The following is an 18,074-nucleotide window of genomic DNA, read 5'->3' on the forward strand; positions in this document are numbered from 1 at the left end:
CCACGATTTGTTCCCCACTGACACAGGCAGCGACATGATGTTCATTCCCCGAGTCTGCAGCGCGTGTAGTGGACAATCGCGGTACTGCAGGGGATCAGCAGCTCCCCGAAAGTGAAAGCATTCTGAATCAGGAAGTGCTGGGAGTTAACATGGCTTCGAAAGGACAGGTCGAGAGTTTAACCAAGGAGGTAATCTGTCCCATCTGTCTAGATTTCTTCACCGATCCGGTTATCCTGGAGTGTGGACACAACTTCTGTCGCTCTTGTATCACACGGTGTTGGGAAAGGGAGGAGAGAAACTCCTGCCCGGAATGTAGGTTGGTGTTTACTGACCGCAACCTCAGGGCCAATCGGGCCTTAGTAAATCTGGCAGAAAAATTTCGAAATCTTATCCCGAATCAGAAAGGGAAGGAAAGTAAACTTCACTGCGAGGAACATGAGGAAGAACTGAAGCTGTTTTGTGAAACGGACAAGACACTGATCTGTCTGATCTGTAGAGATGCGCAGAAACACAGAGAGCACCGCTTCATGCCGATTAAAGAAGCTGTTAAAATTTACAAGGTAAAACTAACCCGGATTTTATATTCACCCCATCCTTCCTTGTCCTGCCCTACTTAGCACACGAGCCTCCGTCACTAACATATTATTCTCCACAACTTTCGCCAACTCCATCAGGATTCTACCAGAAAGCACAGCTTTCCCTCCCACAGCCCATCCCACCCACTCCCCACAGCTCTCCGCTCTTTGTGGGAATCACTCTGTACCTAACTCCCTTATCCACTCGCTCCTCCCCACGGATCTACCTCCTGGCATTGACTCCTGAAAGCGGGGCAAGTGCTACACCTCCTCCCTCGTCACCATTCAGGACTCCAAACACCCCCAATTCCTCCCGTTTCTTCAATGTTCGATTGTCCTCTAGTATTAGATTCCTTCTTCTTCAGCTCTTTACCTGCTCCACATGTTCATCCTCAGCTCCTTAATTCATCACCCTCCCCCACGTCCCCCCTCACGTTGTCTCACCCGTCACCTGTCAGCTGGTTCTCATCCCCAACCTTTTTATTCCGGCTTCTGCCCCATTCCTTCCCAGTCCTAATGAAGGGTCTCATCCCGAAACACCGACTGTTTATTTCCCCTGCATAGATGCTGCCTGACTCACTGAGTTCCTCCGGCATTTTGTGCGATAATCGGGTTTGATCACCTGTTTCTTTTCATCCATCTTCGCTTCTATTTCCTTCGCTCTCTGACTTCCAGGATCAGCTGAAATCTTCCTTAGACTCTCTCACAAAAAAGAAATCAGACTTCCAGAAAAAGGAACAGCAACAGAAAGAGAAGATTTCCGGAGTTCGGGTGAGGCTTCCTGCGCGGAATTTCTGATATTACTGTATAGTTTTGCTGCCTTTTATGCGGAATAGCAGAGTATCGCAGCTCCAGTGACCTGGGTTCGATCCTGGCCCCTGGTGCTGTCTGTGTGGAGTTTTCATGTTCTCCCTGTGACCACGACAGTTTCAGACACATCCCAAGGACACCCTGGAAAGGTGGTTCATTACAATTAACCCCGTGAAGGTGGGGGAGGGTGTATGTGAATCAGGTGGGAGTTAATGGGTCATTGAGAGAGAATAAGTTTCAGGAAAACGTGAGTGAATGGGGTTGACGGGAATGCTCTCAGAACTAGCATGGTCTTCAATGGACGGAATGGTCACCTTAATGTCATAAGGAAATACAACACAGCAATACAGTAAATTAATCTTCACCTTTCATTCGACAGAAACAGTCACACAGCGTTCAGACCCACATCACATCCCAGTTTGCTGAACTGCGCCAGATTATCACTGAGAAAGAGCAGAGCTTACTCAGGGATCTCAGGACAGAAGAGGCAAAGATTCTAAATCCAATGGAGAAAAATCTTCGAGAGATACAAAAGAATATTAGGATTATTCAGGAGGAAATCTCAAAGATAAAGGAACAGATGGATCAAAAAGACAGTGTAATATTTCTCAAGGTGAGGGATTTTATTTCAATTTATTTCTGTCAAAGGACACTAAATGAACAGTGGAATATTTGAAGTAAACAGTGGCCATTTCTAACAAATCAGTTGCCGCTGCTGGCGACCTCGCACAGATTGTTATACTTGTATGTTGCACCTCCCGATCACTCCAATAATCATGTTCCAAAATGTCGAAGATATGTATTCGATCCTTCATTAGCAACATGCAATCTTGAAGCGATGAAACTTAAGCGTAATTAATCGTAAATTAAACTGCAACGAATTGGTCAACAAAAGGTATGCCATCCATCTGTCCGCAGCTCAAAACAGCCCAGAACAAAGTACTAATACCTCACCTTTTCCTTTTACCACACCCCACTCACGTGACTAGTTACCATAATAACCATGTAACTCAGAATACAATGCAGACAGAAAACAGATCCGTTGCTCCTACACACAACATTTACAACTGGCAGTAAACTCTCTCACCAGACAATTGATACAACTATTCAGTGCTGATATTGTCCCAAAACTGGACTTCCACAACTTCTGTACATCACAGAACAGAATCCAATCTTCTCTGAAATGATTTACTATGATTATAATGCAGAGCTGCTGATTGTGTCTTTGATTATCACATTAAATATTCTCTAAATCTCACATTGACACACAGTTCCAGTCACAGACTGTGAGTGTGTCTGGTGCGGTGGGTGTGAGGGTCTCTCTGTCAATCAGAGAACAAAGAATGTGACCCACACATCAGATTTATCCGCTATATCCGGTTTCCTCCAGATTACGGAAACATTCACCGACTCTACATCTTCAGATAAGTTTCACATGGGATTACATCCCATTCTCCATCATAAACAGGCCATTCGGTCCATATTCTGCTATCAATTTCACTGCTTCACAAGCCTCCACCAACCTACCCACCACACCCAGCGACAGTGCTCTGAACTCCACGGTCCCTCATCTGTTTCTCTAGTTTACCCGTGACATTCAATCTCTGCTGTTCCGCTTCAACCACTCCTGTGCCAGTGAGTTCCACATCCTCCTCACTAAATTTCTTATCGGATTCATTATCAAATCCATCACTGATTTGAGTTCGCCCATCTCATCATTCTAACGCTTCATCCAGATGAAAATGCATGACCTGTCCTGTCTTCCTTGCAAGTTTCATCCTCTCAGTAATGGCCCAGCTTTCAGAGAAATACCCTGTAATTTAACCCCTGGTTCTGCATTGTCTGTGTGTGTGAGTGGCTGCAGGAGTGGGAATTTTCAACCCCTGGTTCTGTATTGTCTGTGTGTGTGTGTGAGTGACTGCAGGAGTGGGAATTTTCAACCCCTGGTTCTGTATTGTCTGTGTGTGTGAGTGACTGCAGGAGTGGGAATTTTCAACCCCTGGTTCTGTATTGTCTGTGTGTGTGAGTGACTGCAGGAGTGGGAATTTTCAACCCCTGGTTCTGTATTGTCTGTGTGTGTGTGTGAGTGACTGCAGGAGTGGGAATTTTCAACCCCTGGTTCTGCATTGTCTGTGTGTGTGAGTGACTGCAGGAGTGGGAATTTTCAACCCCTGGTTCTGTACTGTCTGTGAGTGTGAGTGACTACAGGAGTGGGAATTTTCAACCCCTGGTTCTGTATTGTCTGTCTGTGAGTGTGAGTGACTACAGGAGTGGGAATTTTCAACCCCTGGTTCTGTATTGTCTGTGTGTGTGTGTGAGTGACTGCAGGAGTGGGAATTTTCAACCCCTGGTTCTGTATTGTCTGTGTGTGTGTGTGAGTGACTGCAGGAGTGGGAATTTTCAACCCCTGGTTCTGTATTGTCTGTGTGTGTGAGTGACTGCAGGAGTGGGAATTTTCAACCCCTGGTTCTGTATTGTCTGTGTGTGTGAGTGACTGCAGGAGTGGGAATTTTCAACCCCTGGTTCTGTATTGTCTGTGTGTGTGAGTGACTGCAGGAGTGGGAATTTTCAACCCCTGGTTCTGTATTGTCTGTGTGTGTGTGTGAGTGGCTGCAGGAGTGGGAATTTTCAACCCCTGGTTCTGTATTGTCTGTGTGTGTGAGTGACTGCAGGAGTGGGAATTTTCAACCCCTGGTTCTGTATTGTCTGTGTGTGTGAGTGACTGCAGGAGTGGGAATTTTCAACCCCTGGTTCTGTATTGTCTGTCTGTGTGAGTGACTGCAGGAGTGGGAATTTTCAACCCCTGGTTCTGTATTGTCTGTGTGTGTGAGTGACTGCAGGAGTGGGAATTTTCCACCCCTGGTTCTGTATTGTCTGTGTGTGTGAGTGACTGCAGGAGTGGGAATTTTCAACCCCTGGTTCTGTATTGTCTGTGTGTGTGAGTGACTGCAGGAGTGGGAATTTTCCACCCCTGGTTCTGTATTGTCTGTGTGTGTGAGTGACTGCAGGAGTGGGAATTTTCAACCCCTGGTTCTGTATTGTCTGTCTGTGTGAGTGACTGCAGGAGTGGGAATTTTCAACCCCTGGTTCTGTATTGTCTGTGTGTGTGAGTGACTGCAGGAGTGGGAATTTTCAACCCCTGGTTCTGTATTGTCTGTGTGGGTGAGTGACTGCAGGAGTGGGAATTTTCAACACCTTGTAATGGTTTGGATGAAATTCAGGATGTCGAGAGTCTCAGTCTATTCAGATTTGTGTTTTATTTCTTTCAGGAGGAAGCTCGTCAGAACAGGAGGTAGGACATGCTCTTTACTGAAGCCCTGTATGGATTTGTAAAATAGTTTAGAATAGCAGTTTATCACCATCAGTTTACTATTTACAGGATTAATGAAGATGTCCCGGAATTGTCAGTGACAGATGAGGCCCTACCGGTGGAAAAATTTGATCACCTCTATTTGCTGAACACAATGCTGAGAGAAACACTTGATGCCATTAATCGAGGTAAAACTTACAAAGATTCATTTCTACTTGTTTGTGAGATCACAATTAATTTCAAATTTGAGGCAAAGATTGCTGTAATATTGGGTTGAAGTGGAACTGAAGTTTATTCCACATCAACCCCACCGACTGGGGGGGGGGGGGCGTCACTGTCACATGGTCAGCTGGAGATGTCAGACCCCTGAACACACCAGCACAGAGCCACAATACAACCAATACACGGGACTGGCCGATGAACCACTGTGTCCCGATCCCAGGCACACTGCACTAACACGCCAAGACATGAGTTTGAATCCTACCACAGGAGCTGAGAAATTAATACTGACTTGATGATATTGCAGGGAATAAAAGTGGGCTGTGGTCACCGGGCTTGTCAGAAAAATGCACAAGTCCTTTGTGCGCTGTGAGTGCAGACTCTGATTGACGCAGGTCTTTCCCCTTCTGGATCTGCAACTCTCACTGTTGTTCGAGGGAAAAGAGGGGAGCGATAGTGATTGGGGACTCAGTCGGGAACAGACAGGAGAATCAGTGGATGTGAACGGGACACCCGAATGGTATGTTGCCTCCTAGGTGCCAGAATCAGGGATGCCTCGGGTCGTGTCTGCAGCATTTTAGAGAGTGAGGGAAAACAGCTGGATATGTTGGTATATTTTGGGACCAATGACATTGGAAGTAAAAACAAAGAGGTCCTGAAAATAGAATTTGGAGAGCTTGGTAGAAAGCTCAGAAGCAGTACCTTCAGGTTTATAATTTCTGGACTGCTGCCTGTGCCACGTGCTGGTGAGGGTAGGAGCAGGATAATTTGGCAGATTAAAGCATGCCTGAGAAGCTGGTGCAGGGGGCAGGGCTTCAGGTTTTTGGATCATTGGGATCTCTTCTGGTGGAGAAATGACCTCCTCAAAAGGGATGGGTTGTACCTGGACCCGAGGGAGAACAATATTCTCACAGAGAGGTTTGATAGAGCTGTTGGGGAGGGTTTAAACTAATTTGTTGGGGGTGGGGTGGGGTGGTTAGGAACCAGTGAAGGGGTAGGATTGATGGTAAAAATGCAAAGATAGTGTGCAGTCAGACAGTCAGATGGGGCAGACAGATACGAGGACAAAACTGCAGCCAGCTGGGTGAGTATCAGTGCATTAGGGATGCAGAATGAAAAAGGTAGCAGGTATGGTACACAAAGTGTTATATCTCAATGCATGGAGTGTGAGAAATAGGGTGGATGATCTTGTTGTTCAATTACAGTTTGTCGGGTATGAAGTTGTGGCCATCACTGAATCATGACTGAAGGATGGTTGTAGTTGGGAGATGAATGTCCAAGGTTACACATTGTATCAGTGGTATAGGAAGGTAGGCAGAGGGGGTGAAATGGCTCTCCTAGTAAATCAATAGAAAGATGTAACATAGGATTGGAAGATGTTGATTCCTTGTGGGTTGAGTTAAGGAAATTCAGAAGTAAAAATGACACTGATGACAGTCATATACAGGATCCCAACAGTAGCTGGATGTGGACCACAGATTACAACTGGAAATAGAGAAGGCCATTGAAACAGACAATGTTACAATAGTCATCGGAGATTTCAACAAGCAGGTCAATCGGGAAAATTAGATTGATAATGGATCTCAAGAGAGTGAATTTGTTGAATGCCATGTGATAACTTTTTAGTGCAGTTTGTCATTGAGCTTACTTGGGGAACAGCTCTACTGGATTGGGTGTTATGTATTGAACCAGAGGTGATATCTTCGGGAAAAAACCTGAGGAGGCCGTGCTCACAACATGACTGAGTTCAACTTGAGATTTGATAAGGAAAAAGTAAAGTCTGACGTTGTAGTATTCCAGAGGAGTAAAAGAAATTACAGTGGTCTGAAAGAGGAGCCGGCCAAAGTAAATTGGGGTGAGATGTTGTCCAGAATGACAGCAGAGCACAAATGATATCAGATTCTGGGAAAATGAGGAAGGTGAAGGATAGATATATTCCAAAAGTAAATAAATACTCAAATGGCAAAATAGTACAATCGTGGCTGATAATGCTGATGTAAATGAAAAAGAGTGGGCATACAACAAAGTGAAAATTAATAGGAAGACAGAGAATTGGGAGGCTTTTAAATACCTACTGAGAGGAACTGAAAAAAATGATTGGGAGGGGAAAAATGAAATATGGAATTGAATTGAATTGACTTTATTACTTACATCCTTTCTATAAACGAGCAGGAAAAATCTTCTGTCTAAATGTGCAGTTTATAGTAATTGATGATAAATAATATGTATAACATTCCAGTCAATATAACATCGAAATACAGTTGTCTCAGCACGAGTTAAGCAGTCTGATGGCCTGGTGGAAGAAGCTGTCCCCGGACCCTGTTGGTTCTGGTGTTTATGCTGCTATACCAGTTCCTGTATGGTAGCGACTGGTACAGTTTGTTGTTGGGGTGACTTGGGTCTCCAATGATCCTTCAGGCCCTTTTTACACACCTGTCTTTATAAAACAAGTAAGCAAACAATATCAAGCAACACACATCAAAGTTGCTGGCGAATGCAGCAGGTCAAACAAACAAACAATATCAAATTGATTTTCAAGTATTGTGAAAAAATAAAATAAAGATGAGAGTGGATATAGGACCACTAGAAAATAAGGCTGGATATATAATAACAGGGGACAAAGAGATGATAGATGAACTAAATGAGTATTTTCATCAGTCTTCACTGTGGAAGACACTGGCACTGTGTCAGGTGCTGAAGGGTGCGAGGGAAGAGAAGTGAGTACAGTTACTGTTACAAGGGAGAAGGTGCTCAAAAAGGTACATAAGTCACCTGGACCAGATGAACTGCACCCTAGTGTTCTGAAAGAGGTAACGGTAGACATTGTGCAGGCATTTGAAATGATCTTTCAAAAATCATTGGACTCTGGTATGGTGCCAGAGGACTGGAAATTACAAATGTCACCCAACTCTTAGTCATGAGGAAGGCAGCAGAAATGAAGTTATAGACCAGTTAGCCTCACCTCTGTGGGTGGGAAGACATTAGTGTCAATTGTTAAGTATGAGGTTATGGAATACTTGGTGATACTGGACAAGATAGGACGCGTTGGCATATAATAAGATTGGTGGAGGGGCCGGTAGTGTTGAGGAAACAGGTAGGCTTCAAAGGACTTGGATGAGGAGACTGGGCAAGAAAGTGGCAAATGATACACAATGCTGGGAAATTCATGGTCATGCACTTTGGTAGTAGACATAATATGCAGATTATTTAAAATGGGGAGACAATTCAAAAATCTGAGATGCAGATGGATGTGGGGGTCCTTCTGCAGAGCACCCTGAAGGTTAACTTGCAGGTAGAGTCAGTTGTGAGGAAGGTAAATGAAATGTTAGCATTCAGTTCCAGGAGTTTAGTATACAGGAGCAGGGATGTGATGCTGAGGGTTTATAAGGCAATGGTGAGGCCTCACCTTGAGTATTGTGAACAGTTTTGGGCTCCTCATCTGAGAAAAGATGTGCTGGCATTGGAGAGGGTCCAGAGGAGGTTCACAAGGATGATTCCAGGAATGAAAGGGTTATCATACGACGAATGTTTGATGGTTCTGGGTCTGTACTTGCGGGAATTTAGAAAGATGATGGGGGATCTCACTGAAACCTTTTGAATGTTGGAAGGCCAAGACAGAGTAGATGTGGGAAGGATGTTTCTCATGGTGGGGGAGTCTGGGACAAGAGGGCACAGCCTCAAGATACAGGGGTGTCTTATTTAAAAACAGAGACGCAGAGAAATTTCTTTAGCCGGAGGGTGGTGAATTTGCAGAACTTGTTACCACAGGCAGCCGTGGAGGCCAGGTCGTTGGGCATATTTAAGGCTGAGCTTGACAGGTTCTAGATTGCACACAGTATCAGAGGTTGTGGCGAGAAGGCCGGGGAGTGGGGCTGAGGAGGAGATGAAAAGGATCAGCCATGATTGAATGGTGGAGCAGTCACAGTGGGCCAAATGGCCAAATTCTGCTCCTATATTTTATGAGCTTATGGTTATCAGACCACAACATTGAAGCATTGTGAGAATGAGCCCGGACAACCCAGCCAGCATTGACATTGTTCAGGATTTCATCTCAGGAGAAGCACAGACAGCATAACCAGACTGGCAAAACAGCCCGACACACACATACACAGGAAGGATTGGCAGATTGTAGTCAGAGACGCAGCAATGTACGTTGATATTTCCTTCAGTAACCTAGAAACTATTCTCTTCAGACACGGTAATTTATTTGCTTAAACAACTCACACATGTCACACATTGTCAGCACACACCAGACATGTGATGACACACTGTAACATAGAAATACTTCAATGTGCACAAACACACTGATATTTACCACAATCAACACACACACATACTCACACATAATATCTGAGTGTGACACATGGCCAAAGAAATAGGCCCACGTTCTGACTTAGGAATGAAATCTGCCGTCCTTACCCAGTCTGTTCTGTGCATTGAGCTGCCCTCTGATGTGATGTCACATCAACAGTTCACAGACAGACTCCAGGGTGAGATTCCTCAGGAGGATGATCTGGGAGGGTTTGACGGATATTGAACCCACGACCCACTTCATCCATCTGCAAGACTGAGATGTCTTCCTGAGCATGTCCCGTTTGTGTGTGTTTGTCCCACATCCATCTAACCATTTCATATCTATGTACCTGTGTAACTTCATCTTAAAATATTTTAATTTTACCTGTTTCTACAGCATCTGACAGCAAATTCCATCTGCCCACCTCCCTCTCTGGGAGAATGTTACCCCACAGGTCCCTCATAAAAACTTCCCCACTCACTTTCAATCTGAGCCCTCTGGTTCTGTACTATTTCTCAGAAAAAGACTCACTTTATCTCAGCCCATTATGAATGTATTTACCTCGATAAGGGGTCATCCCTCAACATCCTACACTACAGCTAAATAGCCCAAGCTTAACCACTCTCCGCTTTTAATCCAAGCCCCCCAGTCCTGGTAACATCCTCCTGAATCTTCCTGTCCAGTGTAATGATGCCCTACACGGGTTGACTCTGTGGTTAAAAGGCATACGGTGCACTGGCCTTCATCAATCGTGGGATTGAGTTTAACATAGAAACATAGAAAATAGGTGCAGGAGTAGGCCATTCGGCCCTTAGAGCCTGCACCGCCATTTATTATGATCATGGCTGATCATCCAACTCAGAACACCGCCCCAGCCTTCCCTCCATACCCCCTGACCCCCGTAGCCACAAGGGCCATATCTAACTCCCTCTTAAATATAGCCAATGAACTGGTCTCAACTGTTTCCTGTGGCAGAGAATTCCACAGATTCACCACTCTCTGTGTGAAGAAGTTTTTCCTAATCTCAGTCCTAAAAGGCTTCCCCTCTATCCTCAAACTGTGACCCCTCGTTCTGGACTTCCCCAACATCGGGAACAATCTTCCTGCATCTGGCCTGTCCAATCCCTGTAGGATCTTATACGTTTCAATCAGATCCCCCCTCAATCTTCTAAATTCCAACGAGTACAAGCCCAGTTCATCCAGTCTTTCTTCATATGAAAGTCCTGCCATCCCAGGAATCAATCTGGTGAACCCTCTTTGTACTCCCTCTATGGCAAGGATAAGAACCGAGAGGTAATGTTGCAGCTATATAGGACCCTGGTCAGACCCCACTTGGAGTACTGTGCTCAATTCTGGTCACCTCACTACAACTACAGGAAGGACGTGGAAACCAATAGAAAGAGTGCAGAGGAGATTTACACGGATGTTGCCTGTTTTTGCTGGGGGGCGGGGATGGTATGCCTTATGAGAATAGGTTGAGTGAACTCGGCCTTTTCTCCTTGGAACGACGGAGGATGAGAGGTGACCTGATAGAGGTGTACAAAATGATGAGAGGCATTGATCGCGTGGACAGTCAGAGGCTTTTTCCCAGGACTGAAATGGCTAGCATGAGAGGGCATAGTTTGAAGGTGCTTGGAAGGAGATACAGAGATGTCAGAGGTATGTTTTTTATGCAGAGAATGGTGAGTGCGCGGAACGGGCTGCTGGTGGTGGTGCTGCAGCCGGAAACGACAGGGTCTTTTAAGAGACTCATGAATGGCTACATGGAGCTTATAAAAATAGAGGACCATGGGTAAGGCCTAGGTAGTTCTAAGGTAGGGACATGTTCAACACAGCTTTGTGGGCCGAAGGGCCTGTATTGTGTTCTATGTTTTCTGTGTTTCTATGTTTCACTATATTCGGGGAAGTGGAAATGCAGACAATACCCGAACTGTGGTCTATCATTGATATCATAGATCTTGCTTAAGTTCATGTGGACAGTGTCGAATAGGCTGATGAATACAGGACTGAAGGTGTCATATTTGAATGCTCCAGTATACGGAATAAGGTAGATGATGTTGTAGCACAGGTAGAGATTGGCAGGTATAATGTTGTTGGCGTCACTGAGTTGTGGCTGAAAGGAGATGCTGGTTGAAGCCCAACATCCAAGGATACACCTTGTATTCAAAGGACAGGCAGGTAGGCAGAGGGGATGGGGAGGCTCTGTTGTAAAAAATGAAATGAAATCCTTAGAGAGAGTTGACATAGGATTGGAATATGTTGAGTCATTGTGGGTGGAGTTAAAAAACTGCAAGGGTAAAATGACCCTGATGGTAATTATATACAGGCCTCCAAATAGTAACCAGGGTTGAAATGGGATACAAATTACACTAGGAAATGGAAAAAAAAAATGCAATGTGACAGTCGGAATGGGGGATTTCAACAAGGAGGTAGATTGGGAAAATCATGTTGGTGCTGCATCCCAAGAGAGGGAATTTGTAGAAAGTCCCCAAGATGGCTTTTTTGAACTGCTTGTGGTTGAGCCCAATGGGAGAAAGGCAATTCTAGAGTGGGATTTGTATAGTGAACCAGATATGATTTGGGAGACTAAGGGAAAAGAATCTTTAGGAAGTAGTGATCATAAAATGATAGAATTCACCCTGGTGTTTGAGAGGGAGATAAAGTCAGATGTATCGGTATTAGAGTGGAGTAAAGTTAGTTACAGAGGCATGAGGGAGGAGCTGACCAAAGTAGAGTGGGAGGGGACACCAGCAGGGATGATTGCAGAACAACAAAGACTGGAATTTCTGGGGGCAATTTGGATAGGTAAATCCCAAAGACGGAGGAGTATTATCCACGGAGAATGAGGCAACCTTGTTTAACAAGGGAAGTCAAAGACAGCATAAAAGTGAAAGAGAGGGCATACAATAGAGCAAAAATTAGCAGGATGTTGAAGTATTGAGGAGATTTTGATAATCAACAGAAAGCAATTACAAAGCCTGAAGGAGAGAAAATGAGATATGAGGGAAAGCTTGCCTACAATACTCAAGAGGGCAAAAAACTCTAAAGAGTAAAAGAGAGGCAAGAGTGGATATTGGACCCCAAGAAAATGACACTGGAGAGGAGACATGTGACAAAATACATTGTCGAAGTGCTTATTTAATATTTTGTGTCAATCCTCACTGTGGAAGATGCCAGCTGTATGTCAGAAATGTGAGAGTGTCTGGGGACAGAATTGAGTGTTGTTGATGTTACTGAGGAGAAAGTGCGTGGGAAGATTGATGGTCTGAGGGTACCTGGACCAGATGGACTACACCCCAGTGTTCGGAAAGAGTTAGCTGAAGAGAATATGGGGGCATTTATAATGATCTTTCAGGGATCACTAGATAATTGGATATTCAAGACGAATGAAAATTGCACAGGTCACTTCACTCTTTATGAAGGGAGAGCAGCTGAGGAAAGAAAATTACAGGCGAGTTAGTCTGGATGTGGTGTGCTTGGAAAGATGCTGGAGTCCAGTATTAATGGAACTGCTTTTGGGTACATGGAGGCACAGGATAAAATAGGGCAAAGACAGCGTGTCTTCCCTGAAGGGGAAATCTTACCCGACAAATCTGCTGGAATTCTTCGAGGAACACAAAGCCAAGATAGACAAAGAATGATTTGGATGACAGAATTGTTGCCTTTGTGGCCAAGTTTGCAGATGAGATGAAGTTAGGTGAAGGGGAAGGTAGTGGTGCAGAAGCTCAGAGTCTGGGGAAGGACAGAGACAGATTCGAAAATGGACAAAGATGTGACAGATGGATTATCGAGTAGGGAAGTCGTGCATGCAATTTGGTAGGCGGAATAAAGGCATAGACGATTTTGTAAACAGTGAGAAAATTCAAAAATCAGAGGTGCAGAATGGACTTGGGTGTCCTTGTGCAGGATTCCCTTATGTTTAATTGCAGTTTGAGTCAGTGTTAAGCTCAGCAAGCTCAACGTTAGCATTCATTTCGAGAGGATTCGAATAGGATGTCATTCTGAGTGTTTATAAGGCATTGGTCAGACCACACGGAGTATTGTGAGCAGTTTTGGGTCCCTTATATCGGAAAAGATGTGCTGGCATTAGAGAGGATCCAGGAGGTTCACAAGAATGATTTTGGGAATAAAAGAGTTAACATATGAGGAGTGTTTGATGGTTCTGGGCCTGTACTCATGGGAGTTCAGAAGAATGGCTGATTTATATCCCTCTCAACTCTACTCTCCCGCCTCCTCCCCATTAACATTTGACACCCTGACTAATCAAGAAGTTTACATATCAACTTCTGCTTTAAAAATCAAACATGAGAAAATCTGCAGATGCTGGTAATCCAAGCAACACAGGTCCTGATGAAGGCCTGATCTCACTGACACCTACCCGGAGAGAGTGGATGTCGGAAGGATGTTTCCTATAGCGGCTGGGTTGAGAACACAAGGCACAGCCTTCGACTAGAGGGTGTCGATTTAGAACAGAGATGAGGAGGAATTTCTTCAGCCACAGGACAGTGAATCTGCCACAGGCAGCTGTGGAGGCAAATAATTAAGTATATTTAAAGTAGAGCAAAAAACACAAAATGCTGGGGGAACTCAGCAGGTCAGGAAACATCGATGGAAAAGAGTAAACAGTCAACAGTTCAGACTGAAACACTTCATCAGGACATGTGTTGCTTAAGGGTCCCTGAAAATTCCTCCCCTTTCCTCTTGAGGGGCTGCGAGTGATGGGGTTGTGGGAAAGGGGACAAAGGGATCCTCATCTCCACCTTTGTCCCACTCCAGCTTCTCGTTACGTCTACACACACAGTTCACCCACAGGCTTTCCACCCCTCTCCCACCTGGTTCTGGTTCACTCTGCCGTTTATCTCTCCGCTGCTGTTTCCCATTATCACCTCCTTTACTGTCTCGAACCTTCACACTCCCCCACTCCACACTTCACACTCACAAATGAATGTTAACATTGGATGAAGGGCCTGTTCCTGTGCTGTACTGTTCTATGTTCTCTGTTCCCTGTTCAGAAGAAAGAGAGGAGATCTCAGGGAAACAAAAAATTCTTCTGGGGTCAACAGGCAGGATACAGGGAGGATGTTTCCCTGTCTGAGGAGTCAAGGGTCAGGGGTCACTGTCTGTTTGAAATTCCCAGCACCCGAAGGGAGAGGGGGGTTTGGGGGTTCTTATCCATTCAGTTCACAGAACCATCGCCGTACAGCATAGAAATGTGCCCTTCGACCCATCACATCTGTGCTGACCTATTTACCCATCTACATTCATCGCATTGGCCAGCATTAGGTCAGTCTCCTTCTGTGCCTTGCCTATTGAAGTATCTGTCCAAGTGTCTCTTAAACACAGGGGACTGGAGGCCTGTGACCTGCAGAGGTCAGTGCTGAGGCCGGGGTTGTTTGTCATTCCTATTAATGATTTGGATGATAATGTCGGTGACATAGTTAGTAGGTTTGTTAATGGCACTAAAATTCATGGTACAATGGACAGGGAAGAGGGTTATCTCTGTTTACACCGGGCCCTTGATCAACTGTAGAGATGGGTACAGGGAGAATGTTTTAAAACACATCTTGGCAGGGCCGTGGATAAGAAAAGGTGAAAAGAATAATGGGCAAATGGGACTAGCTCACTAGAGCAAGTTGGTCAGCACAAACGAGTTGGGCCGATGGGCCTCCGTGACCTCCAGTTTAAATCTATTCACCCACCTCTTTCCCATCTTAATCCACCCCTTTCCTGCACTCGTTTCTGCTGTCTATTTCTGTTCTTGAGGGAAGATGTCGACCTGAACCGTAGATTGTCCATCTCTCTCCACACATCCTGCCTGACCCGCTCGGTTCCTCCAGCATTTTGTGTCTGTCTGATCGGGAAATCTCTGCTCTCCGTCCAGTGGAAAACCCTTGGGGAGACATTAGTTGTCCACCCGGTTTCGTTCGGTCAAACAACGGGAAAGGTTCGTGTCGGCCACCCGACCGCGCCTGAGGCCTAGCGGCCTTTCCCCGATCCCCGGGGTCGCGCTGCCCGAGTCTCCCCCCGATCCCCGGGGCCGCGCTGCCCGAGTCTCTCCCTGATCCCCGGGGCCGCGCTGCCCGAGTCTCCTCCCGATCCCCGGGGCCGCGCTGCCCGAGTCTCCCCCCGATCCCCGGGGCCGCGCTGCCCGAGTCTCCCCCCGATCCCCGGGGCCGCGCTGCCCGAGTCTCCCCACGATCCCCGGGGGCCGCGTTGCCCGAGTCTCCCCACGATCCCCGGGGCCGCGCTGCCCGAGTCTCCCCCCCGATCCCCGGGGCGGCGCTGCCCGAGTCTCCCCCCCGATCCCCGGGGCCGCGCTGCCCGAGTCTCCCCCCCGATCCCCGGGGACTCTCTAATTCTCTGCTTCTCCCCCCAGTCTCTGTCACCCTGGATGTGGAAACGGCGAATCCGTATCTCGAGGTGTCTGAGGATCGGAAGAGTGTGAGATGGACCCGGACCCGGAGGAATCTCCCTGACACCGGGAAGAGATTCACATTCTGGCCTTGTGTGCTGGGATCGGAGGGATTCACATCGGGGAGACATTACTGGGAGGTGGAGGTGACGGGGAATCGGATCTGGCGTCTGGGAGTCGCCGCAGAGTCTGTGGAGAGGAAGGGATTGTTCAGACTGAGTCCGGAGACCGGATTCTGGGTCATCGGGCGGGTTGGTGACGTGTTACATCGGGATTATGACGTGATCATTGGTCTCCCCTCCCCCGGGCCCCGTCTCGCTGCCGGTCCCATCCCCGGGACGGTGGGAGTTTATCTCAGTTACCAGTCCGGGACAGTTTCATTTTACAACGCGGAGACCAAGTCCCATCTCCACACCTTCACTGGGAATAAATTCACGGGGAAACTTTATCCTTTCTTCGCGACCTGGGATGAAAACCAGTGGCTGAGAATCTGCTCCGGTTCCGCTCCGGGTCTGTAAACGGATCGGGTCCCGGGACCGGCGTCAGGAGTAAAGTCCCTGTAAATATAAATGTGCGGAGAGTGAAATAAACACGAGATGAGAATTGTCGATCCGTCAATTTTAACTCGTTCACCGCGTCCGACAACGGAACAGAAACACCGCAGATTCAGCAGCAGCCGCGGGCGGCGGGTCCTGAGCTCCCCCGGGTCCTAAAGTCCACCCGCACCTGGACAGGTTAAATAGGACAAGTGGGGCGGTGCTGACAGGAAAAGACAGTGAAAACTGATGCAAAGTGTTTATTAAGTTCATCTGCCATTTCTTTATCCCCATCACTACCTCACCAGCATCATTTTCCAATTGTCCAATATCAACTCTCATCTCCCTTTCACTCTTCATGTAACTGAAAACTAAACTTTTAGTATCCTGATTTATATTATTGGCTAGTTTGCCCTCATATTTCATCTTTAACATTCTTATGGCTTTTTTCATTGCCTTTTGTTGGATTTTATGGGCATTTCAATAATCCAACATCCTGCTCACCTTTTCTACCTTATACAGAACATAGCATAGTACACCACAGTACAGGCCCTTCAGCCCACAATGTTGTGCTGACCCTCAAACCCTGCATCCCATATAAACCGCCACCTTAAATACCTCCATATACCTGTCTAGTCGTCTCTTAAACTCCACGAGTGTATCTGCTACCACCACTGACTCAGGCAGTGCATTCCACGCACCAACCACTCTCCGAGTAAAAAATCTTCCTCTAATATCCCCCTTGAACTTCCCATCCCTTACCTTAAAGCCATGTCCTCTTGTATTGAGCAGTGGTGCCCTGGGGAAGAGGCACTGGCTATCCACTCTATCAATTCCCCTTATTACCTTGTACACCTCTATCATGTCTCCTCTCATCCTCCTTCTCTCCAAAGAGTAAAGCCCTAGTTCCCTTAATCTCTGATCATAATGCATACTTTCTAAACCAGGCAGCATCCTGGTAAATCTCCTCTATACCCTTTCCAATGCTTCCACATCCGTCCTATAGTGAGGCGACCAGAACTGGACACAGTACTCCAAGTGTGGCCTAACCAGAGTTTTATAGAGCTGCATCATTACATCGCGACTTTTAAACTCTATCCCTCGTCTTATGAAAGCTAACACCCCATAAGCTTTCCTAACTACCCTATCCACCTGTGAGGCAACTTTCAGTGACCTGTGGACATGAACCCCCAAATCCCTCTGCGCCTCCACACTACCCGGTATCCTGCCATTATATGCCATTTCCTTTGGTAATACATAGTCCTGAACTTCCCTTGTCAGCCACCAATTCCTAACCCTGCCATTTGAGAGATTCTTCTGTCAGACATGTCTCTCCTGCGCCTTGTAAACTATTCCCAGATACGTCCGCCACCTCTGTTCAGCCATCATCCCCACAGTATCCTTCTCCAATTCACCTGGGCAAATTCCTCTCTCATGCCTCCGTAATTCCCTTCATTACATTGCCAGACCGATACATGTGACTTAGGCTTCTCCCTCTCAAATTGCAGAACGAATTCAATTATATTATAATCACTGCCTCCGAACGGTTCCTTTACTTTCAGCTCCCAAATAAGATCAGGGTTATTACACAACACCCAATCCAAAATGGCCTTTGTCACAAGTAGGCCCAAACACAATCTGCTTTAAAAATCCATCTCGTAGGCATTCAACAAATGCCCTATCGTGATCGAACAACAACCTGATTTTCCCAATCCTTTGCATATTGATGTCCCCGATATAATTGTGACATTACCGTTATTATAGGCCTTTGCCGGTTCAATACTGTGAATTAATTTAAAGTCAGTCCCTGAACTTAATAAAGTTTTTATCTGAAAACCACCAACCCCACCAAAAGATTGTACTGAAGACTGCATTTGATTTTTTTCAGCCATATCTGCTTCACACTGAAATAGTATGT

The 18,074-nt window shown here is 46.1% G+C and overlaps 2 pseudogenes; one reads left to right on the forward strand and one right to left on the reverse strand.

The window, feature by feature from the left end:
• The window catches only part of LOC140185006 (uncharacterized), a 686,808-nt pseudogene that overhangs the window by 155,369 nt on the left and 513,365 nt on the right, over positions 1-18,074 (reverse strand).
• LOC140185362 (zinc-binding protein A33-like) lies at positions 38-16,590 on the forward strand (annotated as a pseudogene).

Source organism: Mobula birostris, chromosome 20, assembly GCF_030028105.1.
Source record: "Mobula birostris isolate sMobBir1 chromosome 20, sMobBir1.hap1, whole genome shotgun sequence".
NCBI lineage: Eukaryota > Metazoa > Chordata > Chondrichthyes > Myliobatiformes > Myliobatidae > Mobula > Mobula birostris.